The sequence below is a fragment of the Scatophagus argus genome, chromosome 20, assembly GCF_020382885.2.
Source record: "Scatophagus argus isolate fScaArg1 chromosome 20, fScaArg1.pri, whole genome shotgun sequence".
Taxonomy (NCBI): domain Eukaryota; kingdom Metazoa; phylum Chordata; class Actinopteri; family Scatophagidae; genus Scatophagus; species Scatophagus argus.
This window is the reverse complement of record NC_058512.1, coordinates 4,328,204-4,355,984: the sequence shown is the minus strand read 5'-3', so window position 1 is coordinate 4,355,984 and position 27,781 is coordinate 4,328,204. Positions and strand designations below refer to the sequence as shown.

At 40.5% G+C, this 27,781-nt stretch overlaps 1 long non-coding RNA gene across 1 annotated transcript; it reads left to right on the top strand.

The window, feature by feature from the left end:
- Positions 1–1,869: 1,869 nt before the first annotated feature.
- LOC124052032 lies at positions 1,870–26,568 on the top strand. The gene is made up of 4 exons (XR_006841913.1): positions 1,870–2,187; positions 24,919–25,113; positions 25,238–25,318; positions 26,394–26,568. It is a non-coding gene; the product is annotated as an uncharacterized LOC124052032 (long non-coding RNA).
- Positions 26,569–27,781: the final 1,213 nt, after the last annotated feature.

The window sequence follows — 27,781 nt, the reverse complement described above, 5'->3', positions numbered from 1 at the left end:
AGCATATGGAGAAGATGCACACAGAAAGGCCAGGCCGGAAATCAATCCCAGGACCACTGAGATTTATTATCTGCTTGTGTAACACATAAACTCACTATCAGTTATTAATGAGAGTGAGAAAACTGAGAGGAGGTGAACTAAAAGCTACATAGTTTTCTACAGACATATGTAAAGAGGGGTAGTGGGAGAAAACCACACACTCTTCTCCCAACATACTCACTCATATGGACCCATTACTCACTACTAACCTCCGAACCCCATATGAATTTTAATCACTAACGGGTAAAGCAGTGAAGTGCAAATTCAGACACAATGCCTCAATTACCAGGCTGGAGGCAGTTTCAGGGGCCCAATTAGTAGCAGAAAGAGCAGCGATAGAGTCCCCAGCTACGCCTTGTTTTTGCTGACAAGAGGTGCGTGACAAAGGTCAAAGAGCTTGCAATATACTCTCTTTGGTTAATTAATCTTACTGTTTAAAATGTGTGATGCAGTAAAATGTTTTTCTCCACTGGTAGCTGCTGCTTACATGTATATAATAAGAATACAAGGAATGAATTTTAATGACAATGAGCTAAGACTCTAAATACACGTATTTGCCACGACAAGGCCTGAAACGAGTTAGCTACCACATGATGGAAACCCTCCCAGCATGACTCATATATAAGCTTAACTTAGTGACATTTAATGAGGGAAAAGCATTTAACACTCACTGGTAGCTCTTAAAATACCATAAAAGTAACTTTGATGTGCAAAGTTGTTGGCTGTAATAGCTTTCCTACATGAGGATTCTCATTTAATAGAAAATGGACACCCTGTTGGTCATGGGTGGCTTATTTATAGCTATTTGGGCTACTTTTTAAAAGACCACTTTATCCTGTCGCTGAAGCAACCAATTAAACTGAAGAGAATAAGGTGAAAGTAACTTTCTCAGATCCATGCAACGTGTTATCATTAGTCACAACGCAACACATGGATCTTATCATGTGTTGCTGAACAGGGCATCTGCATTTCATTATACCAAAGAGGATGATAATTTTATACCAATATATCAATAGATAACACTTGTGTTGATTTTCTGCTTATTGCCTCATATTCTTGATGTTCCCGCTGCTGATGTTTGTGTGGGATGTCCTTTTGGCCTAGTGATTTGCTGACTGTGTAATTGAAATGTTCTTGGTTCCTGTTAGGGATGTTTGTTTCGTGTGACCAAGACAGCCCTCCAACCCACCCCTGTCAACCTTTTACCTTTACCTTCACCTTTAACTACATCTAATAAGGTGATAAAAATGCACAAAAACACCAAGACCAAGAAACTACAGCCATACTAGCAGTTCTGTGGGGCTGCGGTTTGCTTTGACCTAAATGCTAACAGCATACTGTTTTATATGTTTAGTATGTTTGCCATGTTCACATCTTTAGCATGCTGATATTTGCTAAATAGCACAAAACACACCTGAATCACAAGGTGTCATTAGAACACCACAGTCATTAGGTTTTATTTTGTAGGCACTTTGGGTATCTGTACAAAAGTTCATGGCAATCAATCAAACAGTTGTTGAGCTATTTGAGTCTGGACCAAAGTATTATACCAAAGCCATATCCTGCTACTTGGCCAAAGAAAGAATGGCAGCGTGTTTTCATTAAACCAAGTTAAATGGTTAGACTGTCAGTTTCTAATATGGTTGTAGACAGCCCATAATCTTATTGTTAGAAAAGCATAACAAGATTCCTGCAAGCTTTTTTAACCTGCAAGCCAGTTCAACATGCAAGCTGTTAACTAAAATCCTACATGAGATACTCTTCTGGCTGGTGGATGTAACAAACACACCCTTTGTTTCAAGGCGGGCTATTTAAACTGACGCCCTGGCAACTGTGGATATGCTGTGTGATGGCTCCTTTCTCAGCTTGCTTTTGTGCTTTATCACTTGAAAACACTTTTGAACAATACTCTATATTAGGTCAGTACTGTTGTTCTGAGATAGCTTAGTGGAGGGTAGATGTTTGTGTTGCACACTGGCCAGATATAGCAGCTCTGTTTGTTAACTGTTGGCCATATTAGGAGTAGGCCTCAAACACACACTCCAAGCCTGAAGCTTCAAGAGTTTCATGTCTTCTGGACCACCCAGACTCAGTCAAGTCAAGTTTCACCGAGGAGCAGAACGCCACCGCTTCACTTCGACAAGCTAAGTACTTACTTTTTGTTTTTCTAACAGTTGATGTCAGTCTGCTGTTCAGTGTGTTTGTGTTTTTGTGTCAGAAAGCTCTGAACACAGTGTCTGCTGGTTGACATGCTCTTACGCTGCTGTTGCTGCATTGGTACTGGTTGTTCCAATCCAATGTCTTGAAGTGATTGAACTTTGTTTTCATTTTGGTGTTTGGCTTGTGCCTTGTGGTCTTTTAAAGCTGCTACACGGTGTTGAAATATGAATATTAAAGTCTGAGTCTTGGAGGCCTTGTGTTGTGGCCTGGTTTGGTTTGTCCTGATTGGTTTTGTACGTATTTTTCCTTCAGTTGTGGCAACTGTTTCATTTATACCAACTGCGAACGTTTGTTGGTTTTAGAAATGTACATATGAGTGTTTTCATGGCTTCTGTCACTGAGAAATTATTGCCTTCATTTTTCTATGTAAACTATGTAAGCTGTGGACTTTTTCCATCCTACTGTTTTGCTCCACTTGGTTTTGTTTGGACTTTTGGTTACGTTTACTTACGTTTTTCCTGTTTTTGCTGAACCAATTGTGTTGCTTAATGTGGATGCACAATGCAGATGTTCAAAATTTCTATTAGTTAGGTTGATTGCTATATTGGCGTGAGGCTCCGACACTTATTGCACGTGACTGTGATCAGTTAGACATGGATGTCGACTGCACAGGTTTTGTTTTGATGACTACTTTGTTGTTGTTTTTGTACCAAACAATATTTGGTTAGTGATTCTGTTGTTATGGAAGCTGCACTGTTTCTAATATTAAGCCCTGTAGCTCACCACTTCACTTTGACAAGCTAAGTACTTGCCTTTTGTGTTATCTAACATGCTGAGTTGATGTCAGTCTGGTGTTCAGTGTGCTTTTGTGTCACAAAGCTCTGAACATTTTGTCAGCCGGTTAATACGCTCTTGAGCTGCTGCACAAAGTGTGAGGTATTGGTGGTCCCAGTAGCTTCTTGAAGTGGGTGGACTTTGTTTTTATTTGATATTTGGCTTGTGCCATCTGATCCCTTAATGCTGCTACGTGGTGTTGAAATGAAAATGTTAATGTGTGAATCTAGGAGGCCTTGTCTTGTGGGTTGGTTGCATTAAACTGAGCCGTTCTATAACTTTTATGGTGTATTCTGCTGTGAGGTTTTGAGCTACAACAACAAGATGGTTATTGAATGTTTGGAATTCAGAATATGTAGTAATATTAAGCTCCGCTGTGAACATTGCTGCTTTCTATTTTAACACTGCTGTTTGCAATGTTTGATTGAATTTTATCTGTTTGTCTTCTTTCAACTTCGTCAGCTTTTTCTTTCAGCTTCTTGTTTTTCATTCTTCTTTCTTCTACCTCCTTTCTCCTTCTCCTTTCTTTCTCCTTATGTCTTTGCTCCTTGCTCTTCATTCTTGTTATTTCTTCTGTCTTTGTCTTTTGAATTCTTTTTTTGTCTTTCTTTAACTTTCTTTCTCCTTACTCTATCACCTCCTTTCTTCTTCCTTTTTTTTCTTCTTTCGTTCGTGCCCCTTTGTCTTTGTTTTCTTTTAAATTCTTCTTTCTGTCTGTCTTCCTTTCTCCTTCTCCTTTCTTCCTCCTTTATAACAACAGCAACCATCACCTCCACATAAGGTGACACATAAGCATCCACTCACAGTGAAGAAGTTAACTGACACCTCCTGTATCTGAGTTTCATTTACACGCCTTGGATGTCTCGTACTGATAGCATCAGTGATATAGCTGCCATGGAGGCAACAGAGGAGGGGGGAGAAGTATTTAATTGTGATTCATTTGGTGGTCACTCATCAACGCTACAGCTCTAAGAGAACAGGCTGACTGCTTGCTGATGATAGATGATGGGTAATGAGAGTGTGAGAAGTTCATGTGTCATACAAGTCATCAGCCCCTGTTCTACCCCCCCTGAGTTGGAGAATCACCTCTTCTTGTGTTGAGGGAGAAGGAAAAGTTGCAGAAGAAAGACCCTCCTATGTCATTTGTGAGTCAGAGCGTTGCCTGCCATCTATCAGCTGGTGGAAATGTTTTTCTGAGAGTGGAGTCATAATGTCAGATGGAGCTCAGGAAAAACACTAATACAACTCACTGCAATGGATGTGTCATGTCTGGGAATGTCCTCAGCGACCTTCGCTCTGCACCGATGTTTCACCTCAAATTTCTGATAATAGGTTTTGTGTCCTGCATTTAAATTACATGTGCAGTTCCCCACACCTGATTCTGACTTACTGTACTCCGTTATCCACACATATACAGATGAGATGGAAGAGGTGTTCGTGTGGAGATGGAGGGAGATGGGGGGAGGGTTCATGATCAATCATGTCAGGAGCATGCGAGGATGAGGGAGCGGTGCCATCGATCACCTCTGCTGTGTCATAGCGGTGCATTTAATGAGAATCTGGGCAGACAAGGGGCGGGGACAGCTGTCTGTCACTGTGGGTGGCTGTCAATCTTTTTCAAAATTCACACATTTAGCAGACACTTTCATTCAGAGCAGTTTAGTATGATATAAGTAACTGTAGCCATCTTCCCAAATGCTTTTGTTTATTAACTGAAAACGGGCACAGTGTGATAATCAAACAAAACCTTTACCAAGGACACATTGTGAGCGACTAGGGCTTTATGAGCTTACTGGGGAATTTAGTTGATCTTGTAGTCTTCAGCCACAACCAGGGAGTTATTTTTCAGCTTTGGCCATAATTGGTGTCAGGATCATTGAAAGGAACAGAAAGACAAACAATCAGATGATCAGACAGCAGCTGAGCCAGATTATTTAACATGCTTCATCCAAAAATAAACTACCGGATGTACATGTAGATCAAAGGAAAACAGGAAGTGGGTCTGCAAATTGTTATCAGTGTTTTCATGTCTTTGTTGACAATTAAAAGAATTTTAAAATATCATCAAATTAGTTTTTAAGTCAAGGTCATTTGCAATGATGAGCTGTATATCCCATAGTGTTTTACAGTAATGGCTCGCATTATGTTATTTGCATTGCAAAGGATTATTTTGGACCTGTGGTGGCCTCTTTGTGTCTATACAACATTTCTGTGACTCCACATTGGACTAAATTATTTTAATGAGGATGTCAGGGGAGTGTATTTGTTAGACGCCTTACTGTTACTGTTGAGAGAAATGCAAAAGCCTTGAGACCACTGGAGGTGATGTAATTCAATCTCTGTGGCCTCAGGGTAGTCAGTATATTGAAGATGTTTATTAAAACACAGAGAGAATAAAGAGTAACAGCATATAATGTAGAGCCGTTTTGACAATCTTATGCAGTTCAGGTAATAGGATCCTGCACACCTGTGTCTGTTGCGCAAGTGGAAAATTAGTTTTGGAGGAGTCATTACAACAAGAGCTGCTCTGTGTTTTTGCCTTCATACATGACAGAGATGACATACGAAAAGGGAGCGGTAATTGCCTTTTTTTTCTTCCCCCCCCCCCCCAAGTTCATATTACAGGAGAAATATGAGAGGCCTGCTTGTGTGAAGGGTCGACTGTGGCAGCTTTGACAGCCAATTTAGTCCTGCAGAAACAGTCCTGCCTCCAGCAACTGGGGGTTAGAGCTGTCTCATATGCACCCACATAGAAAAGACCCCTCTATTCTTTTTTTATTACTATTTTTTTTAAACCCCATCACCCGTCCTTTTGCGTCTGCCATAGTCTTGATTACTCACCTTTCAGATTTGTCATTGAAACCTGCTCTGTGGTTAAATGTGGCTTGTTTTGCTTTCTTCTGCATAGAAACTGGACTTGTATCTCTTGGAAGAAAAATTACATTATGGATTTATGAAGATTAAAAAAAAAATCTCTGAGATCACATTTTGGAATTTACTGTTTTTGGTGGGGTTTTTTTTGGGTTTTTTTAGTGGGGGGACTCATGGAGCTTTTCTTACACTGCTGAAACAGCTGATGGGCAACACAACATGGCCAGGGTCATTAACTTTTTCCCAATTAAACCACAGTTTGACTGTTTGCCTTGTTTTGTTTGAAAAATGGCAGGATGAAACTTCTACTCCCTGATTTTTAATTGTATTCCTTTAAACAGTGGTATTCATGCATATATTTTCCCAGTTTTCCCTTGAAGAATCTTAAAGGGATAGTACTTCATTTTTGTAAATGCATATTTTAAAGTTTTACCAGAGAGATGACAAAACTGATGACACTCTCACTCTCGTGTCTGTGAATTAATTATGGGAGCTAGAGGATCAGGAGAGCAAATAAGTGCAACTTTTGAGTTTAGGGGCTCTGTATCAAGCAACTCTTTTAAAAGTTGAAACCAAACAGACCGGCCCTGTCAGTGTTGTTGTGCTGTGTAGCTGTTCTCTCACACTTTTGCCCTTCTGAAGAGGTTGCATAAATGTATGAGAGATGAGATGGAGATACTTTGCTTCAGCTGGATACATTGATGCATTAGAAGTGTAAGTCACTGATTTAGAGATAAATCCATTTCATTTGCTGAGCCCTGGCAACAGGATGAGATATGGTCATAAGTTTATCGTGCTGCTTCACGGCAGAGTGTTTGTGCCCACTTCAGCTGCTGTAAATCAACAAGGAGGTTAGAAAAATCACAGCAAGGCATCAGATAGCTTCCAGTCCTTGGCTAACCTTCACTCTGAGTGTGTGTGTGTGTGTGTGTGTGTGTGTTCGCTTGGCAGAGAAGATCTGTATCCTCTACGCTTGTACATTAATGTACAGTGTGGGAAATTAATATGAAGCTTTGGATATTTCACTGTCATGCTCCTCATAACCCTAAACAAGTGAGTCATCAATGCTGATGTATGCTGTGTCATGTATTCATTAAATACAACACACACTCACTGCTGCAGGTCAGAGGTTAATGAAATCGTATGCTGCCCTGCTCTCAAAGGCACTACTCACTCATTTAGCTTTTTCAAAGCTGATACATGTGACTACAGCTGCATACTTATATGCAAATCAGCCCACATTGCTCACACAAACACACCCTGTATACCTGAGTTGGGCTTTTGTTAAGCTGCACATGAACAATACAGAGGCTGCATTTAAATCCACACAAAAACAAGTTTGAGGTCAGGAGTTGATACACAGTGAGCTACATTTGTTCTGTATAACACCGTGGCACTAAGCTCACCAGAGCTCCGCTCATCCGCAACTGATCATGTAAACCCAGTGCTTGAAAAGAGAGCTCATGGGTTCTACTCGATATCAAATGGCGTGACAGCCCTCAGTGGCTTACTGTAATATTGTTTTTCTCCTATATGTTTGCAACATTATACCTGACCATTCACTAACGCATAAAAGGCTTTTTTTTATTCATCCTGTAGACAGATGGTCCTCTGGAGAAGTGATACTAGACTCTGCACGGTGTGCTGGTTTTCTCTGCAGTACTCTATGATAGGAAAGTCAAACCTGTTGGGCTGACACACAGATGGGGGACTGGATTGTATAAATCTGGTTTGCACCAGCTGACTGCAAATTTGAGTTGAATTCGAATGCAAATTATCAAAGTTAGGCTGGTAACCTTCTTGTAGTCTTCAGCCACATCCGATGCCTAAGTTAAATCACTGGAGGCAATTTATGAAACTCAAACACTTTGATGTGTAAAATCAGCGGACTTCCTCCTTCAAAGATACCTGTTATCTCATTAATAAAAACATCTTCTTGGCTTTAAAAAAAATCGCCTAAAGCAAAAGAAAAAAATCTCAAGTGAACACAGCATAAAATCATACTGGTGCCCACCTTTCTCAGATAAGTGTACAGCACAATACCGAGCATTCATGCATCGGCTGTGTCTGAAGTCACTCCCTGTTTATTGTGTAGTGCACTATATTTTCTGTTTGCCCTTCCTACTATACTACCCACACAAATCCCATAGCGAAATGAAAGAAGTGGTCTCCACATCGTGTACGCTAACAGTACAGTGCTGAATTTTATGCAAAAATCTACGGTCGATCAACTGATCAACCATCAGCGACGACACAAACTGATGATGATTATGAAGTTTCTGAAATCTCAGCTACTGAGCGTCTTTTGTATAAGGAACATGTAAGTTGAAATGTCATGTTTACATAATGTGTTTTCTCTTGAAAATATTCAAAGGCGTCTATGAGTCCTGGAAATTGCAGTTTGAGTCAGTACATTGCAGCAGGGCTGCGATCATACATTTTTAGTAGGCTACAGTACAAAATAATAGGAATGAGTGTGCGCCTTGCATTTGCATGTTTGAATTAACCATCACGTTTTTACTTCATGAAGTGTAATGTATGTGACTTATAGATAGATATGAACCAAATCCTGCCTGACCTTTTTTCAAATAGTTTCTCAGCAGGATATAAAACACAACACAAACAATGCAACAACCAGAACAACCAGTTCGTTGCAGTATTCGGCAGACTTTGAATAATCAAGTTATTTAATTTCCCACATGTACTGTTGCGCCCTACCAGATGTGGCAATTCTGCAGCCTCTCAAATGCCACACCGAAGAAAGATGTGCAATTACAAAAGGCACGGAGGAGCAGATAATTAGCAAGCATTCAGCACAAACAGGTTTTGTTACTGCAGGAGCTTGAATGTTCATTATCTGCTCTGAAATAAAAACATTCACCTGTCAGTATGAAGTCATGCTCGCTCAGACACAAACAAATGTTATTGTTTGGAGAAATCGCTTGAATCTGGAGGCAAAAGCAACAGCAGCAGCCACATATTCAAATTAGCTCCATCAAACAATAACCACCCACACATGTCAGCACTGTAGCTACGACGACGGATCGAGAGAGAGAGAGAGGAAGAGTGTGCGTGCGTGAGTGTGTGTGTGTGTGTGTGTGTGTGTGTGTGTGTGTGTGTGTGTGTGTGTGTGTGTGTGTCCTTTGGATATTTGTGAAGTATTCTTTTTTTTTTTTATTATTGTGACTTTTTCTGAGAAAGAAAGCAAAACATTATACTACACACACGGGCTTTTGTTGACCAAAAGAAGGTTAAATGGACAAAATTACATTTTCACAAACATCACAAAAAACCCACAGCTGTGTCTCTCTGGGAGACAACTATCACGACTGAGGAGAGGTACCACAGAGTAGTTCAAGCCATTATCGACCTCCACGGCACAGCTCGGAGCATGTGAGACTATCCGTAATGGTAGAGGTGAGAGATTTATCTATTTAATTCTGCTTTTTTGTATTGGCTCCCGACAACTTTATTCTTCCATCTGGCCAGAGGTCTCAGACAGCACGAGAAACGATCCTCTCATCTTCTTCTCTGGGTTGTTCCACATGCAACGAGCTGCAGTGTGGTTTCTTTTATTTATCATGCTTGTCACTGTGGGTCACTAATAAAACAGCTCGTGTGCGGTTCACACAAGTAATTGATTTCAAAACGAGTGCTGTGAAAGTGCCTGAATTAAGCTCCACTGGAATAACATGTATAAATTTGCCCAACTGCTGAATTTACAGCTTTAAGAAATCCAGTTTTCATCCTTTGAGTCCTTATTAGTAATTCAGTTTGCAATTGCATAAAATTAAGTTAACTTTGATGTGAGGTGTTCTAGCTGTCATGTTTGGTCTTTGCCAGAAGCGAGTCCAACACATTTAAATGGAAAATGTGTCTAATTCGAACCACAAGCCCCTGTGTGATGATGTAATGTTTTTTTATTTACAGTCATGCTCTCTAAAACTGATCTTAGCCATGACTTCATTATCAGGATTCCAGCACTAAGGGTGGATGGTGCAGTGAGGTAATTTGTTGCAATATGGCTTTTATTTGCTGCTGAATTATTAACAGTGCACTGTCAAACGTTCCCAATGAGACTGTCAAACCTGTACGAGAGAGCAAAGCAAACGCTGTGTGACGGGTCAGCTCATGAAGTCACCAGATCTGTCAGCTCTCACGGGGCGGGTGACTCCCATCAAGCCTGCCAGTAGTCGAAGCTACATCAGTAAATGAATCATACTCTGAGCTTATTTCACACTTTCTCAGAAACTCGCATGAAATATGGATGGATGATCAAATTTTCCACATCAGTGGCCGCTGGCTTCGCTTTCAGGGGAACTTGTAAATTTCAAGGTCAGAGGTTGTGCAGGTTATGATAAGACGGCAGAGAGGAGCGTAATGCATTGTCATTCAAAAGGTGAGAGCTCAGATACGTGGAGTAAGAAGGTGACCTTTTCTCAGAGCAGACGTCCAGAGGAGAGCGAAGGAGCCAGCTGAGCTTGTGAGTGACCTTCAGGCTCTGCTGTGCTTTATCGCGTTCTTTGTCTCTCTCCGTCTGTGCTTTCATTGCTGAGTTTGGCTCAGTCAGAGGAGCAGGTCAGGTCACCTTCATTTGACGAGTGGGATGAATAAATACATGCAGTGGAGAAACCTTCCTGCTCAAAGTCTCAGGGTTTGTGGAGGCTAAGACTTCAGGGACCTTGAGTTATTTTTACTTTAAAGTAGTGACGTCTCATGGCACAAAGGGCGCATTACACAAGGAGTCCATTTTCTAACAATTTCAAAATTTAAATGAATTTTCCAGTTGATGTTTCTAATGTAAGTTATGCTCTGATTACATCAAGGGAAGGAAAGTGAGAAGATTTCTGATTTGTGAGTGTTCACATTGCCAAACTCAGTTTGGTGACTGCATATTGTGCTTCGTGTTTTAACTCCTCGTTTGCTTTCGTTCCTTATTGGAGATCCCAACAAGTCCTTCAATTTAAAAGGCAAAATACATCATGAGAATTTTCTGATCTGGCAATACAATAGACGGGAGACTCTAATCTGTTGCTGCCTTCACTACTGTTTCAAATTATGTTGCATAAACAGAAGCAGCCACAGAAACTGCTCATTTAGGGTTGAATTGTGGTTTTGGCTAAAATATCTTTATCAAGTTTTATACATAAAGCTATTTATAAAAGGTTAATAACCTGGCAATCAAAACGTGACGTATTAATGGCTTCTAGATGATCTACAAAGCATTAATAAACTGTCAACCTTTGATAAAGCTATTCAAAAAGTGAACTCCTGAGTTTCCTGCATAACAACTCAGACATGCCACACACCCGCCTGCCAAACCAACCTCATCGCTCTTCTTTTGCACATAAATTGCATGAACCTCCTCACATTCTGGGCTGGAATTAAATCGGTACCTTTAGTTCTTGTGTGAGTGTACATGGCTGACAGGATGCACAGATTGCATGTATTGTGCCTCTTTTGGCCATGAGGATTAGAGGAGCACAAAGCTTTATGTTATTTCTGAAAAATGTTGTGAAACTCATAGTTGGTACATGCATTCATTCACTTACAGAGACAGACACACATACAGACAGAGCATGACCCAGAGGTAGAGAGAAGCACTTTTCATAATAAGAAGACAGCAGATTGTTCAAAGTAAGCATTCATGCAGAATGTCACTTTATTAGCTTCACTCAGGTAAATGAGGCTCACCGTTTTTATGCACACAGATGCAAGAAGTGAACCCTGACACTCAGCTAGAAGCACCAAGAAAGGCTGTTTGATTTGAACCCAATCAACAGACACATCAGTGACTTCCTCCATCGTTTATGCTTCGCGAGAGGATGATGTGTTTGTGGAAAAATGTAATTACCTCGAGTTGAAAGGAACCATCAATCTGTCCTCTTCACAAGGAGCCGGTTTGGTTTGAAATGCCGAAAACACTACAGCTCCTCTCCCCAAACATTTTAAATTTTTTAATTTCACACAAATAAATACCACAAAAGTAACAAAAAAGGAATAAGTTAAGTGAAAGGTGATGAAAACAACTTTGCTCAGCTTGTGATTAGATAAAAGTAAACTGCTTGTTTAATATTACTGTGGTTTGGCAACAGATTTGTGTCTGTTAACGATCTCCAATTGTGTGCTCACAACAGACACAGCTGAAGCTCTGCAGGCTGAAGCTACCTGTGTGTTGCTGAAAGCCGCTGAGAGGACGAAGATGAGGTTAAGTGTTGAAGATAATAAAAATAAGCAATACGTAAGTAAATCTACACATTATGATGGAGTTGCCTGAGTAGTGTTATTAGCTATGTCAGCTAGAGCAGACAAACCCAACTCCCATTCTATGCAGCAGCGATGCCGCATCATTAAAATCAGGACAGCAGAGATGTAGGTGTCATAATGTTGACCGCTTCCTGTTTGTAAATGAAGCTGTGGGTGTAGTGTGCAGCACACGGTGGCATTAAGTCCATCCTGACCTGTGAGAGTAAAGTCTACAGTTTATGTGCCCATTGCCACTGCAGGAACTTCTCCCAGAACTGATCAACACATAAACAGCAAACTGCAAAAACCTTTAACTTAGATCTTTGGGTACCATATATGCTGAGACCATCTGGTTGAAAATAGTCCCAACATCTAACTGCAGGCTGCGTCATGCTGCCATTAAGATGGATGACAAATGGGAACAAACACTTTTCACAGTGAAATATCAAGCCATACAAACCAGACCAGACAAGTTGAAACCAACTTTGGGCATTAACTATCATCAAATTCTGATTCAAATGTTGCTGAATCCTGATTGGTTGGTGGAAGTGTTTGACATCACCTGTTTCCAGCTGCCAGCTTCAAACCTGTGAAAATTGACTACTTAGTTAAAAGTATCAATACTACACTGTGAAAATAATTACAGTACGAACACTTGAGTAAATCTACTTGTTGTTGTATGCCAAACAAAAAGCAAATGAAGTGGATTCTCTTCTGTAAAGAGTTGAGCAGCAGAGCTGAACAGCTACAGCGCTGTAATTTGGATTTAATGGTTCTTCTTGAGCAGTTTCATAAACTCAACATGAACAATATTGAAAAAATAAATAGAAAGATACTAACCAAGTGAGAACTGATTATTAATACTGTGTCAATTTGAGGTCCATCTGTTTTTGCATGTATCTGTGACCCTGCATCCATCAGGCCCAGTGAGCTGCCTCTCCCACACACAGTGCACCACCGTCTGCCTCCTGAGATGAATCACATTTCCTGATAAACAAAGAGTCCCATCGTGGCAGGCAGAAACGTCCCGTGAGTCCTTAGCAACAGAGGAAAAGAGGGAAGACTGATGAATCGCTGTCGCCCAAATAAGCACTTCTTAGCGACCCTGGAGGTCAGGAGACCCTCATTAACACTGACTGTTCGGAACTAGAACATCATGCTGTGACTTCAGACTGTTCAGATGGAGGCGAATGGATGCAGAGGGCAGACTGAAAAGAGAACATGGATCAGATACCTAAAATAGAAAGTCTGGAAAAATCAGAGCAGGACATTGGATTAATGCTGTGTTCGTGTCATGTGTTAGTTTACAGCGATAAAGCAGCATTAACCATGATATTTAAAAAAAATAAATATTGATACTGTGTCAATAATACACATATGGTAATATTGTGTAAATAATCCTCAGTTACAGCTACAGTTCAATTGGTTGCCTTTTTACTATTCATAATTTGCCCAAAAGAGACATATCGCACAATAAACAAAGTTAAAGATGAGTTTGAAATACATTTATTATTATAATATTTCAATAATATCTTTTCTTTTAAGCCATATAATCATCGAGTAAAAATCTGAGATTGTGACATTATCAAGGGTTTTGGCAGAATCGTTTAATTACTCTCATAACCCTCATGTGGCGATTATGTTATTGATATGATTGATCGCTGTGTGATTGTGCCATAGCGCAGGGTTGTCGTACGTCTTTGCGTGTGCGTGTAGCAATGTGCATGCTTGTGTTTTCTCTTGAGCGTGCCCGTAAAGTGCGTCACCCTGACTGTTTAACAGCTTATCGTGACCTTGCAGTCTTTTGGCGGCAGGTTGAGTAAGTGCTTCATTATGAAAATCAGCAGCAGCAGCAGCAGCAGCAGCAGGTCCCCCGTGTTATGCACACTGTCCACCCAGGAGTCTAAATCACCTGGCCACACAGTGAAAGCATTTAAGCCATCTTTAATAATGATTAATACACCTTCATCGCTACACAAAATAGGCCTCCAAACACTATCATCAATCACCAATATGAAACCCCATCCTCTATAACTCTTTAAATTACATTCATTAGTGAAGCCTGAGGCACGGCGGCAGCTTGGGAGGTAGCCCGGGCAGTGGGAATTGTTCTTATATCAATCAGTTGTGTGATTGGAAAATAAATCTTAAATAAATGAGGGAAAATTAAGAGTGGGAGCAGGTTTCTCTACAAATCCACTAAGCAGTGTTACTGAGCAGGAGAGCAGACATAAAACCATTTTCGACATTAAAGGCTCATGTTTCCCATGAGGGACCCGTTAAAACCATGTCTGAAGAGCTGTGATTTCGCTCTGTGGTCAGCCACTTTATCTGTTACTGACCTTTCTTTTTCTAACAAGAAATCCACATTACATTTTCACTGGAATTAACGGTACGCATTTTAATTCTGCTGTCAGCTCCATTTCCCCATTCTGTCATTTTCCTGTCTGTTTCCACTGACTAAAAACATTATTACATTTTCATTTTTTGAAAAATTTCATGAACTGTCCAGACCAGCACCATCAGCCCCAATCACACACACCCTCTCCTAGCTGTGACGGGAATCACTCTGTGCTGGTTTCACACAGTGCGGTTAAATATCACATCCAGGCTCTGAATTCCTTAACGTAATCCTGAAACGAGTTGGAGGCACATGATAATGATCCCGCGCAGACAGAGGTACAAACACCACAGAGCAACTCAAAATGCAGCCAGGAATATCTCCCCAACAGCTTACGGTGGGGATGTTGTTCTCCTCTTCGATCATCCTGACTCATAATCTGCCCTGACAATTTGTGAGAGGTGTTTGGGTTGAATGCCGCAGCTGTTTCACCAGTAGCCCTGGGTGGTTCAACACCTCCACCAAAAGCTACACACACACACACACACCCCACCACATTCGCTCTCTTCCTCTCTGTTTTATTCCCATGACACACACAGACAAACACAGCCCCAGGATGCCACAACACAGGGGTAAACTCAATAGAAGAGATTCACCCACACAAACAGCAAACACACTCGTAAGAACCTGCGTACAAACCTGCAAACACACACAGACACACATTCTCACAGTTTGGCCATCAGGAATGTCTCGGTCTTGCAGGGTTTGACGCCTCTTCCCTACTTTTGCTTCACTTTCAGACAGTCTGTTGTCCATATACAGTAGACACACACACAGTTACTTCACTCAAAGTCTACAAATGATGTCCTGAAAATAAGCAGATGCACCTGCTTAGGCTTGAGTTTGTCATGTTGTCACGCATCAACGGTTAATTTTTAAATCACTTTAAGAGACTTTAAGAAATACTCCTTTCAGTTTTTTGGGTTTTTTTTGTTGTTTTCTGCAACTCATCTAAGCTGCAGTGTGGTCAGCCCAACTAGTCAGGCATTTTCTGCTGCGTGTTCCAGGAAACCATAAAAAGTATTTTCATGTACCATTTAATGCAGATCTCTGTAACAGGCCTGTTGCTGTGGCCCGTAAAGGCAGCCAACTGGCTTCCCTGTCATTACTGCAGATGTGTTATGTGACGTCTCCCTGATGTAAACATGGGAGTGTCTGCGCCGGAGTGATGAAAACTTTCATCATCTGACCACCAAGAAGGGCTGATGTTTTTAACTGCTGTTGCCATGGGAACAAACATGTGTTTCGGGTGGCAACCGCAAAATTTTGTCATCTCCGGTTACTGTGGTAAAACGATTTAACGATTAATCAAAGGAGACGACACAAAACACGCTGATCGGGTACATGCGCAGATCGGCCATGATGGTCGTCATCACTGATGCCCTCTGACTCATCAGTAAAAATGCTGCTGAAGGGAAGTGTTGTTTTAGATCTAAACTAATCGAAGCATCACTGTGTTTGAATTGCAAATGCCGAGAAACATTTTATGACTCAATATGCAACATATGAACGAGAGTTTCAATCCATCAGCTCTCTGCTGCTGTTCATCATGTTGTCTCCTACTCGGGGAATTAGCTGTAAACTGGATCTGGTTTCTAATGAGGGAGTAAATTACAGGCTGCTGGTAATAAGGAATAAACTCTGTGCATAGTCTAAATCAGGTTAAGCCCCTATTCATTTGCTATAATAACTAGTCACATGACTCATGATGACCCACAGTATGTGCTTCAACTGCTCTGTTTTCTCATATTACCATCTATGTGGTAAGCTTGTGTGATTACCAGAGATCCTCGCTGAGACAGTGGATCACGATTTAGATGATATCCGTGTTGTCATCGGTTGTTTATTTGTGAAAATGCTCCAAGAGTTGGATCGGTTTGGGTCTTGCTGTGTTGCATTTTGAAAACACTGACGTATGACTGCCAATCTTCACAGACACTGCAGCCATATCCGCAGCATTAAAAAGCCAATTTTATATCATATCTTTATGTTCATGCTGCCTGAATGGAACATTTATCGATCGAGGCTCTCGGTGCAGGTGCCTCGGAGTTACTGTTCATTACCATGAATTGGCAGGAAGCTGTTAAGACCCTCAATCAAATGGTTATTTAGCGCGTGTGAGTGCGTTTGAAAACAGAAACAGGAAGATGTGTTGGTGACAACATCTGCGTTATGTTTGCAGCTAAATTAAAGCAAAAAATCCAGAAATAATCCACGCATAACTTTTATTACTGCTGCCTGTCATTCTGACGCTTTTAAGATTACATCCTTAATGTAAAGTTATTGTGCATTGGTATGTGTAATGTGTGTGTGTATGCCAGTGCGGAATAATAATTTCCATTTTATGGAAATTTAATGAGAAATAAAGCAATCTGAATATGAAAATAAGTATCACAGAGCCAGAGGCTTGTTTTAATCCTTCTGTCTTGTTCAAAGTTGTTTGCCCAAGAAGAAGAGGAGATTTAGCGTCGTTTGACATTTTCAGGTGGATGCTGAACTTTAAGAAATCCATCTAAAGGCCATGAGGTGTGGGCAGAACCTTGTTTCAAGCTGATCCGCATTAACATGGACATGGCTTATAGGTTGCTGCTGCACGGTATGAAAAACAACATCCGCAGTGTGAGATAATCCCTCACAATAAACACAAAACTATAACTGGGTTTCCTGTTTATAATTTGTTATTTTATTGTGCTTTAAATTGTTTTTTCTTTGCTGCACACAAATATGTGAGGCTCTGTTCACTCACCTCATGCTCACGGGAAGAAATTGAAAATAATCCCCCACAACACCTGCCAAAACAGAAATATACACACAATATGAGAACATATCATTAGAAAATGTATACATCATGAATGTCGGTTTATCCGGATGTAGCCACTCCATTATTATCATTCGCTTTTTCCCACCATGTTAGATGTAGGAGAAACACAGAGGCGTGATGCTCACTCACATGTGAATACGCTGCTGGGTGGGAACTGAAAGTGGAAAAGATAACAAAGTCGAGGATCTCTCTTTGACCTCCCAGGCAGCGCAGGTCGCCTCTAGCAGCTGTTTATTGCCGTGAGATTACAAGGGGAGAAATCTGAGCCTGTTTTTCCTCAACGTAATTTAAACGCATCACGAAACATCCCATATGGAATCAGTGTGTGCTAACAGAAATAAACATGAGCTTTGTCTACTTTGTCCCACAGTATCCGCATATGCTAACTCTAACCAGACATACAAAAGTCTGGACTTGAACTAAATGCAAGTGAAGTTTATCCACCGTAGTATCCTGAAGACCTGGGAAAATAACCTGCGTGTATCCCTTTTAGCTGCTTGTTTCTCTGTTGATTGGCTTTCTGTATTGCTTTTCATAAAACCTGGCCACACTCTCTCGCGCTGAGCGTCGTGCTGTGCGAGTCTTTGCGAGTGTTTTCAAAGGATCAGTCAGAAAATCTGTCTGTCTCGGTTCATAATCTTCTAAAAACGCATCTTGGAAATGAGTTGATGACCTGTCATTTAAGCCTGTGAATATTCTCATTCATCCAGGTCATGGTTATCTCAAGGAAATTCAATCGAATGCAACTGGACTTAGTTATTTGTCTTTGAAGACGTTTCACCTCTCATCCAAGAGGCTTCATCAGTTCCTGCTCGCTAGTCAAAGTCTTCAAAGACAAATAACTAAGTCCAGTTGCATTCGATTGAATTTCCTTGAGAAAGACCTGTCATTTGCTACTTTCATGTTCCTATAAACGTGGACAAATAAATGAGCTCACCACATGCACGTCCAAACTGCTTCTCAGCAGTCAGATCCTTTCTTTCAGTAAGCTCCCCACATCCTGATTCACTGCTGCGGAAGTGATCGAAACAGCTGATTGAGTCTGTTAAAGAGAAACAGGAATGAGATTTGAAAAGATTTGAAGCCAAAACATTTACCTCCCGGTTTTACGGACTTTTTTTAATATGAAATGTCCTGCAGCAGTACTGCTAGATGTGCAGAAGCAAAGCTGAGTGCAAATTATTCAGGAGCTTTACTTTATTAACACAAAGAGCTCTTGCTCCCTCAGGCCAATTACTTTGAGCGCTGCAGAGGAATTTCTAAGTGTGTTCAGCAAACGCAATCTGTTTTGTGTTGAGACCGATACTAATTTATGTTACATTGAGTGTGTTTTGTAAATAAAACACTATTATTTAGCAAACACCTCCAGAGGCTTCGGTGGGCTTCATTTATTAAAATGTATGTGTGAGTTAGATTACAGAAGACCTCCACAAATTACATTACCTCAGCCAAGCTCCATGATGGCCGAAAGGTTTTTTTTTTTAATTAATGGAAACATAAATCAGCATGGTCTTTATATTAAGGGAGTATGAAATAACAAGTTTGTAAATTATTTCAACAGTGTGAAGATTCCAACTTGTGTGAGATTTATGTGTGGGTGACACAGTCATCACTGTACAACACCCCTGGCATCAGTCAGTGTCTGAGTAACACTGCTCTTTGGGCTTCCCTCAATCAAAAATCCCAAACAAAAAGTGCAGCTGAAACACACGTAGTGAAGTTTGTAAAAGAAACCATCATAACCTCTTAGTTTCTTCTTTTGTTCGGCATCTGGCAGCTGCTTTCGGTGCACGCGGATCCGTCTGTCCTCAGTGTTCCCAAACAAACAGTTTCTTGTCTTCCATATTAATGTTGAAAACAAACCCTGTGTAACCTTGACTATAACATACCATTGACTGGATAACATCTTCATCCATCGACAGGGATTCTAAGAAGCATTGTTTCTTTAGGTGAGTGCTGTCCGTGATGCACTGATTCAGGAGGCTATAAATCTCCAGGTTGTGTAACCCTCTTTCAGCTTTGGTCTGTAAGTAATAAATGAATAGGAAGAGATTCTCTGGATGTGCACAGATAATGTGCTCTGACATGAAAATTATGAGCATCCTCCCATCACATAAAGAAATAACACACTTCTGACTTGTTTATTTCCATTAACCTCTCGTTCTGTTTCCACTACTAATCTTCTCCAAGTGTCAGTTTAGACTAACTAATTAACTGCATGGTGTGTCTTTGTTGCCAGCTAAACCTAAACATATATTCCTCTAAGCTCTGACCTGTTCAAATGTGGTTGAGCAAGGAGGCTGAAAAAGGAATTTCCATCTGGAGCTTGAATAAAGTATATTAGATAGAGATCAATATCCCAGTAAGTGGCCCCTGGGTTTACTGGGGTCACTTGACCGGCCCTTTAGGAGCACTCTGAGCCCAGCAGGACTGCTTGATATTGTTTATATTGTGCCGGGTGACCCTGGATCACCCTGGACTGTTGCTGGGTACACCAGCTGAAATGGCAGGACAAGATGCTCCACTGAAGTGAGTACGGGGTGGACTGAGGTCCAATTTCATGCTAGTGAAAATTAAATCTTCGAAGCAGAACTGCGCCCAACCCCTGTGAGACGATATGAGGTGGAGGAAACGTCCTGCTCCCAACTGTAATAAAAGCTAGTTTCCATTTAGTGTGATATAAGGAGCGGCTCATGGGTATGAGCGCTTCATTATTTATAATTAACAACATACCAGCCATTTATGTGAATTTTCTACATTACAGTCATGCTTATAATGCAGATTTTTTTACCTTCAATTCGCTGAATACCTTTGCTAGTTTTGAACATTTCTAGGCTTCCCAGTCCCATAGTTACATATATTCAAATTTAGAAGCTGCTCAGAGACCTGCAGTTATTGTTGAGGGAGAGGAAAGTCTCATTCACAGACAGTCTGGCAAACAAACTAATAACCGCAGAGTGTAGTCTCTAGGCTCCCACACCACTATTTTATTTACTACAACAATTTCTGCTCCCTTGTGAAAGCAGTTTTACTAAGCGCAGCAAAGCACTATTTCATTTTTAATGGTTACCTTTGGGGTCAGGATTGAGTAGTCTTCACATAATCATTCGTGGGCATGTTTGTATTGTTTATAGATTTTTTGTTTTTTTTCTGCCTGCGCTGGAAGTCTGAGCCAGTCATATGGTAGCGTGTGGCTCTGTGAGATCATCTCAGTATATACAGCATATAGCTGATGCCTTTTCCAGAACTATTGATTAGTCAGAGCTTTAATGGTTGCATCACCAAATCAATGCTGACTCTGAACTGTACAAATGAGGTACTGAGATAGTTTAAGAAAAACTAATAGGACATAAAGTATATAAAATCATTAAACAGTCACTCTGGAAGTAGATGGAGTGCACTATTAGTTTTTATACAGTAGTGTTTCATTTTCAGTGTCGGAAGTATTTGCTTTGTTTGCACACGCACAGAATAAGTGAGTTTGAAAGTAAAAAGAGGAGCCACGTTTGCCTTCAGGCGTTATGTGCATGGGTTGGCCGGTCCTATGCTGCCCCAGAGTACACTGCAGAGTGAATATCATGTAAAGTACACCTACAGTACAGCTAAACAACTGCGGCTAATACTTCCCATGAGTTACTAACGATACTTCCAGTGCTAACATTTCTTCACCATGCAGACACCATTACGGGACAAACCTGGTGTGACCATGACTGCTGCTGTTTGCTCATAGCACGTCATACAGGACTACATAAATGAACTGCCATAAATGAAAGCTGTAAAACAAAGCACCACAAAGGCATCTTAGAGCAAAAAATAACTCTTTGAACGCATTTTTTTTTGTCCTGAAAAATTCCCCCTGTAATGCATGATGGAAATGGGTGGTCAGAGGGTACAGTGAAGTAGCTGTATCTCACTCCTGTGTTTGCATTTCTCCCTCAGCGTTTGAAGTGGGTAATGGGCTTTTGGTTGAGGCCCAAAGTCTTGATGGTAATTACCTTGCTCTCTCTGACTCTCATAATTTCATGCCTCCAGGGGGTCATTACAGAAGCCTCTACATCTAATTCTGCTGAATTAAAGAAAGAAGAAGAAGAAAAAAAAGGCAGGGAAATATGCTGAAAGCATTACAGCTCATATTTAATGTCAAGAGCAGAAAGAAATGAAATATTTACTTTTTATTGTCTCAGAGGAAGATACATTATGCGTGCACATTTAAAACTTATTTGCTCGTTTGTATATGAGCCTTATCCTGAAAGTAGAAAAGTGTTTTTCAGTTAACTTTGAATGGACTGATCTGAGGTATATTTTATCAGCTAAAGTCTGCTGCAGGAGAGTTTGATTAGAAGACTGATACCACAGCTAGGCAGGCTCTGTCAAATGGTAACAAAACCTGCTGCACCAAAACTCACTAATTGATGTTTTATACATTATTTGTTTAACCTTACGGGGGGGTTTCATGTGTCGGACTGCAGACTTCATGGATTGTTCGCCAGATGCAAATCAGAGCCAAGAAAAAGCCCCCTTTAAATGATGATTAGGAAGGCAGGTTAGCATTGAATAGCACTAACTGTTTCCTCCTGTCACTAAGCTTTGTGCTAAGCTGATCTGCTATCGCATTAGCCCTATATTCATCAGACAGATAATGATAATAAATAATGGTTTCAGTCTTCTCATTTAACCCTTCATGAGGAAGCCCTCTGTCCGACTGCTGCCTCCCAGGTTCAAGTCAGAAATGCATCTATAAATCAAAGTCTGGTTTACTCGACAAACAGTTGGTTCAAACTCACATCCTGCCTCTCATTGGACAGATAGCCAATCATAGTTTACGAGAGCAAGTGGCCTGTTCTATTTTCAGAAGTGGCCTGTGAGACCCCAAACCACTTCCTGGACAGGCCCCTGGATCTTAATATATACAGGTATTACAATAAAACCAACCTTATACTTTATTATGGTTCTACCTGAAATAATATTTTACCCAGCCGACTATCAGCAGGATGGTTCTCCCTTGTGAGCCAGCCTGTTAAGAGAGAGTTTTTCCTTGCAACTGTCTGTGAGGTTCAGACTCTGGGTCTCTGTAAAGCATCTAGAGACAATTTTGATTGTATAAGATGCTATATAAATAAATAAATTGAAACTGAAATGTTATATTGAATGGTGATATATGCTTTGTAATCACTAAAATGGGTGTCTGCTAACACTGTGCTATTATGAAAGAGATTGTTTAGTCTGTGGGCTGCAGAGAGGAGAAAAAGCGAGAAATAGATGAGGATGCTCACTGTCCATTTGGGCAACACAGAATCAGCAGTAAAGTTTGTTTTCTAAATGTTGAGCCATTTGATGTATCTACACAGAACATTCATCACCACAGACAGGGTTATTACCCACTGTATAACAGTAGGCAGAAGAGCAATACAAATCCATAAATTATCTTACAGTGAAGTTGGGACTTCGGACCTCCCAAACATCACCTCTTTGACCACATTCTGCATGACTCACAGTGAGTCATTTGCAGAACAGCTTCTTGGTGAGACTCTGAGGATGTACTGGGTGGTTTGGTTCAAACATGGGCTAACTGTGATATAATCCTGACTGTGTCTAGCGCATGTACAGTATGAGATTTCACAGCTCAACATGCTCATGTTGAGACTTGACATTTTAGTGACATTCTTGCCTTGTGACATAAGGGGAAACTTTGATGTTCTCTTGTAAAATATTTATGAGTATATGTAAGGAAAGGTGCTTTGTGCCAATCTTTCTGTGAAACGGGAAACTATCAGTTACTCAGCAGATAAATGTATGACTTTACATGATGATCTAAAGCATTCACCCTGCCTCTGTTCTCGCCGAAGGTCTGCCCCTAGAGAGTACGTTACCTTGAAAAGTCAGCTGGCTTCGTGTCTTGTAATATAAAATATTCGTCATGCATATTCATAGCCTCAGTAATGACAGGCAGGGGAGAGATTTCATCCTGTGATCAAGGTTGCTCTCAAATGTCGATAATTTCGCAGCTCAATTAGCAGACTACAACATAAGGTTTGCTATTTAGACCCTGAGTTAACTCAATGTCTTTTGTTGCAAAAAATTCTGTGTGAATTTATGCTGCATACTGACCTTCATGGTTGATTTTTTTTCTCTCGCTCTTTTTTCCCCCAGACTGATGTTGGCAGCCTTTCCTGAAATGACTAAATTAAGTGAAAATCATAGCAAACGTTGTCACTATTGACTAAACTGCAGTATCTATTCAATATTTTTCTTCATATCTCTTAATGTATGTTTATATTGTAGTAATTTGCTTTGCATGACACATAAATCACGGGAAGGAGGCTCAGGAGTGACGATGGGTCCGAGGCTCTCGGGGCTGCAGTTGGTCGGTCCAGTGTTTTTATCAAACTGAAATAGCTCAACTACTGTCGGATGGATTGGTATAAAGATTGGCACAGATATGAAAGATTTCCATACAATTTATGTTAATTACTTTGGTGGTTCTCTGACTTTTCCTGAAGTGCCAGCAAGAGGTTGACATTTGAGGTTTTTCAAGTGAAATGTTGCCACAACTATTTAATGTAATGCTATACAATTTGGTACAAAGATTGATGATTCCCAGAAGATGAATCCTACTGTCTTTTGTGGCTTTTTTCATTTGGTGCAGTTTTCAGGTCAAGAAGTGCAATTCGTTTCCATCAACCTCTGCTGCGCTTTGTGATTAGTGCCAGTTAGCAAAGTTTAGCGTGCTAAAAACCCAAACTAACGTGGTGAGCAAACATCACTATGTTACTGTCACTGTCTGCCTCAGAGAGAAGTTGGCATAGCTGTAGACTTTCATCAGTTAGCTTCCAGGAGAAGATGCATAAATGAAATATACTGACAGTGATCAGTAGCAAATACTGTCAGCATGGACATTTTGCATTAACAGTGAAGAGTCTGAAGATGCATTTAGAGTAAATGTCATTATATTTATGTAAAACTGAATCCAGTTTGTATTATAATTCATTCAAAATGTATTTGCTGATGCACATTAGTTGTACATGGGGGAAAACCATGAGGGAACTTTCAGACCAATAATTAATATGAAATGAACCAGCAGTGATTGAGGCATTCTGTCCTTAGAAATGGCCACAGGGGCTAATTTAGTCTAAAATCAGCAGCCCCTGCAGTGATTGTCTGGTGGACATCAATCAAGGCTCTAATGGTCTCTCTGGGTTCTTTTCTAGTGACAACTCTGACTGGTCTGACAACAGTATTCTCTGAAGACCTAATTAGCCTGACCATTAAGCCCAAAGGATGATTGAAAGTGTCTAAGAAACGGCGGAGCGACAAATATTAGATATTTTGTGTCTAATATTTCGGAGGTAGAGGGAGAGGAAGGTAGTATGATACAGACAAGTGATCTCAAAGGATATTCAGATTCCGTTATTATCTCTACTGTGTTTCATCCTGTTGCATGCATGATTTTTGAGGCCAAACTAATTTCTCGTAATCCTCAGCACATGGCAGAACTGTGCATTTTAAGTAATAAAAGTAAATGTGTGTGTGTGTGTGTGTGTGTCAGGAGGTGGAGTTGAATTCCTTTGAGGCGATCACGGAGGGGAATTCAGGAAAGGAAAGGAACAAAGATGTAATCCCTGAAACACGCGAGTGCTTGACATAAACAAACACGCTGGGAGGATTTCAAAGGGACTGCTGCTTGCTGGGAATCCTCTCATGTGCCGATGAGAGATAAGGCAGCAAAATGCAATGCAGAGAGGTATGAACACATACCCTCTGCCCACACACACTGCACCAGCACCAGCGCCAGGGCCCTTTCTCTTTCATGTGTTATCGGGAAAAGATTCGGTTGTTTGTTTACCAGCAATTTCCCTTGTCACCAGCTCTCATACTACACCCATATCGATGCCAGGCCAGGAATGCAACCATGTAACGGGGGAATTTCCCCACACTTTACTGACAAGGTAAATGAAGCTTGCCTTGTCTTGCATTTGGAAAACATCTGTCGAATTCTTTGGTCATAATGCAAACTGTGTATACTTCTGTCAGCATGAACTAACAGGCATGCAGGTATGCTGCAAATACCGGTGCACTTGTCAGCACAAAAATACCAGCGATGGACATGATAAGATGGGCAGTTGATGTAATGCATTATGCAATTGAATAGAACAACCCAGAATAAACACCAAGTTGTTGCATTTACACACTAATGGTCTTTGTCACTCACACGAACTTCATACAAAAATACACAATTGTTACATTAAAAGGTTTTCCAATGTATTTAAAAGGAAAGGAAGAATAAACATCTCAATAACTGTATTAACAGCCCTTGAATCTGCAGGTATGTCGCTGCTCAAACTGGTGACGCCATCACATGGGGTCCAGTTTTTCGACAAGCACTCGGAAGCCAACAGAAGAATCTGTCAAACCTAAGAACGAAAATATTTGTTGCTGTCAAAACACCTCAGAGGAATGTTGTTTAATGTCTTAGACTTCGACACAGCCTGAGGTGACCAAAAGAAGAAATATTAGAAACTTACTTGACTTATTTTATTAAAACTAAATGGCAGAAAATCATTTAATTCACTACTGCACTTAATTTTTTTATCAATGGTTTAGTTAAAATTCAGTAATTTCACCGCAAATATGAACAATGTATCATAAAACCGCCAACTTCAGTTGAATATGTGGGCCAATATGGATAAAATTCCATATCATGGGCTATTGCATTATTGATATATATAGTGTGATATTGTACATTTTCCGAAAAATTCAATATTGCTTGGAACCTTTCCTTCTCTTGCACCACTGCCTGCAGCAAAACCCAAATTCACTCAGAGAGTTTAAAGGGATGGCTACTATGCTATGAATGGCAAACAATATTTCCAATATTCAGTATATTCCAGAATATATTGAAAATGTCAGAGTCAATACTGTAGAGTTCACCTTGTTATGAAAAAAAAATGTATGTATCATTCCCTGTAAATCTGGTAATTCTGTGGACGTTGAGACTAGCTGTGCACTTTAACTTTGTTACAGATGCATGGTGATCGGCCGTGAGGGAGATGACTGCAGCTCGGTGAAGTTCTGGTCCCTGGTGTTGTTTTGGAGTTGTCTGAAAGGCAAAGTCCACAGTATTTATACAGTGCAGCATGCAGGCAAGTGATGAGTGAGTCAGTGAAGCTGTTGGACAGTTCATGGAAGGAAAACTTTGAGCTCTCGCGTCACTGTTGTTTTCAGTTCTTGTCTGTACCTTTTTGGGTGCTACAGGCTGGCCACAGGCTTTTACTCACATTCACAGAGCAGAATCAGCAGCACATCAGAGCCGAGGTATACAGTACTCTCTGATTTAAAACCTCCTGCAAGCCCGAGACCCCCAGTTGTGGGAAAGCAGCCCTGGGCAGTCAGTCTTGACTCTACAAGATGTCCATTATTTACTACATCAATTCACATTGGAGAGCAGGATGTGGACTCAAGTGTGCACTCAAAGGGCTCAAGAACAATACGAGCAACAGTTAATTTTCCCTCAAAACACTGACAGTCTGTTGAAGATTGCTTCGTAAGGCTGCTGTAAGGAGATTGTGAAAGGCTTTGACGTTTTGTGGATTTGAAACCCACACAAACAAATTCTGCTTTTGCCACTGGCAATTTTCCTGCAGGAGATTCTTGAACAAAAACTCCTGACCATCCGTGACACATAAACACAAGTCAAAAGACTCATGCTTCACTTAGTAACCATATTTTTCAACCAGGCATTTGAAAGCACACTTTGTAGAGTACTGAAAATGTTCCACTGCACGACCTCAGAATTATTCTCTGAAAATTTCAAAAAGTGTGAGTCATTTATATGCTTACTGCTGCAAGTAAACAATGTGACAAAATAGGAACTCTGCAGGAGCTGTGATTTAAAAACAACACCAACCACAGCAACTAAAATCAGAGGATAAGATAAGAACTTTGGATATTTACATATAAATGCAAAATAAATTTTACAGCTTTTTTTTTTATCACTTTAAGTCTTTAAATCATCACCATTATGGCTAAACACAATCTGCAAGATCAAATACACTAGGCTTAGAGAGATTAAAATTCACTATAGTATTAGGCTTCAAACCAGTCTTTTTCAGGATGACTCAAAGTAACAAAGGGACAAGAAAAAGAAAATTTAGATCTTGTAACTGGAAAGGAATGAAACATTAGTAGTCATCACATCAGCCCCAAATTTTCTTTTACTTACCGGCCTTGACTTATAATTCAAACATGGTGTCAGACGGAAAAAGATAGAAACTGACACCACCTTAATTAAAGATCTAATGTGCAGTAGACCGTAAGTGATCTGATTTTCAAGCTACTTTGATGGGAGGAGTTTGGACCTTATTTGTCTTCTGCACCAGTCGCTCCTGCTGTGTGTGTGTGTGTGTGTGTGT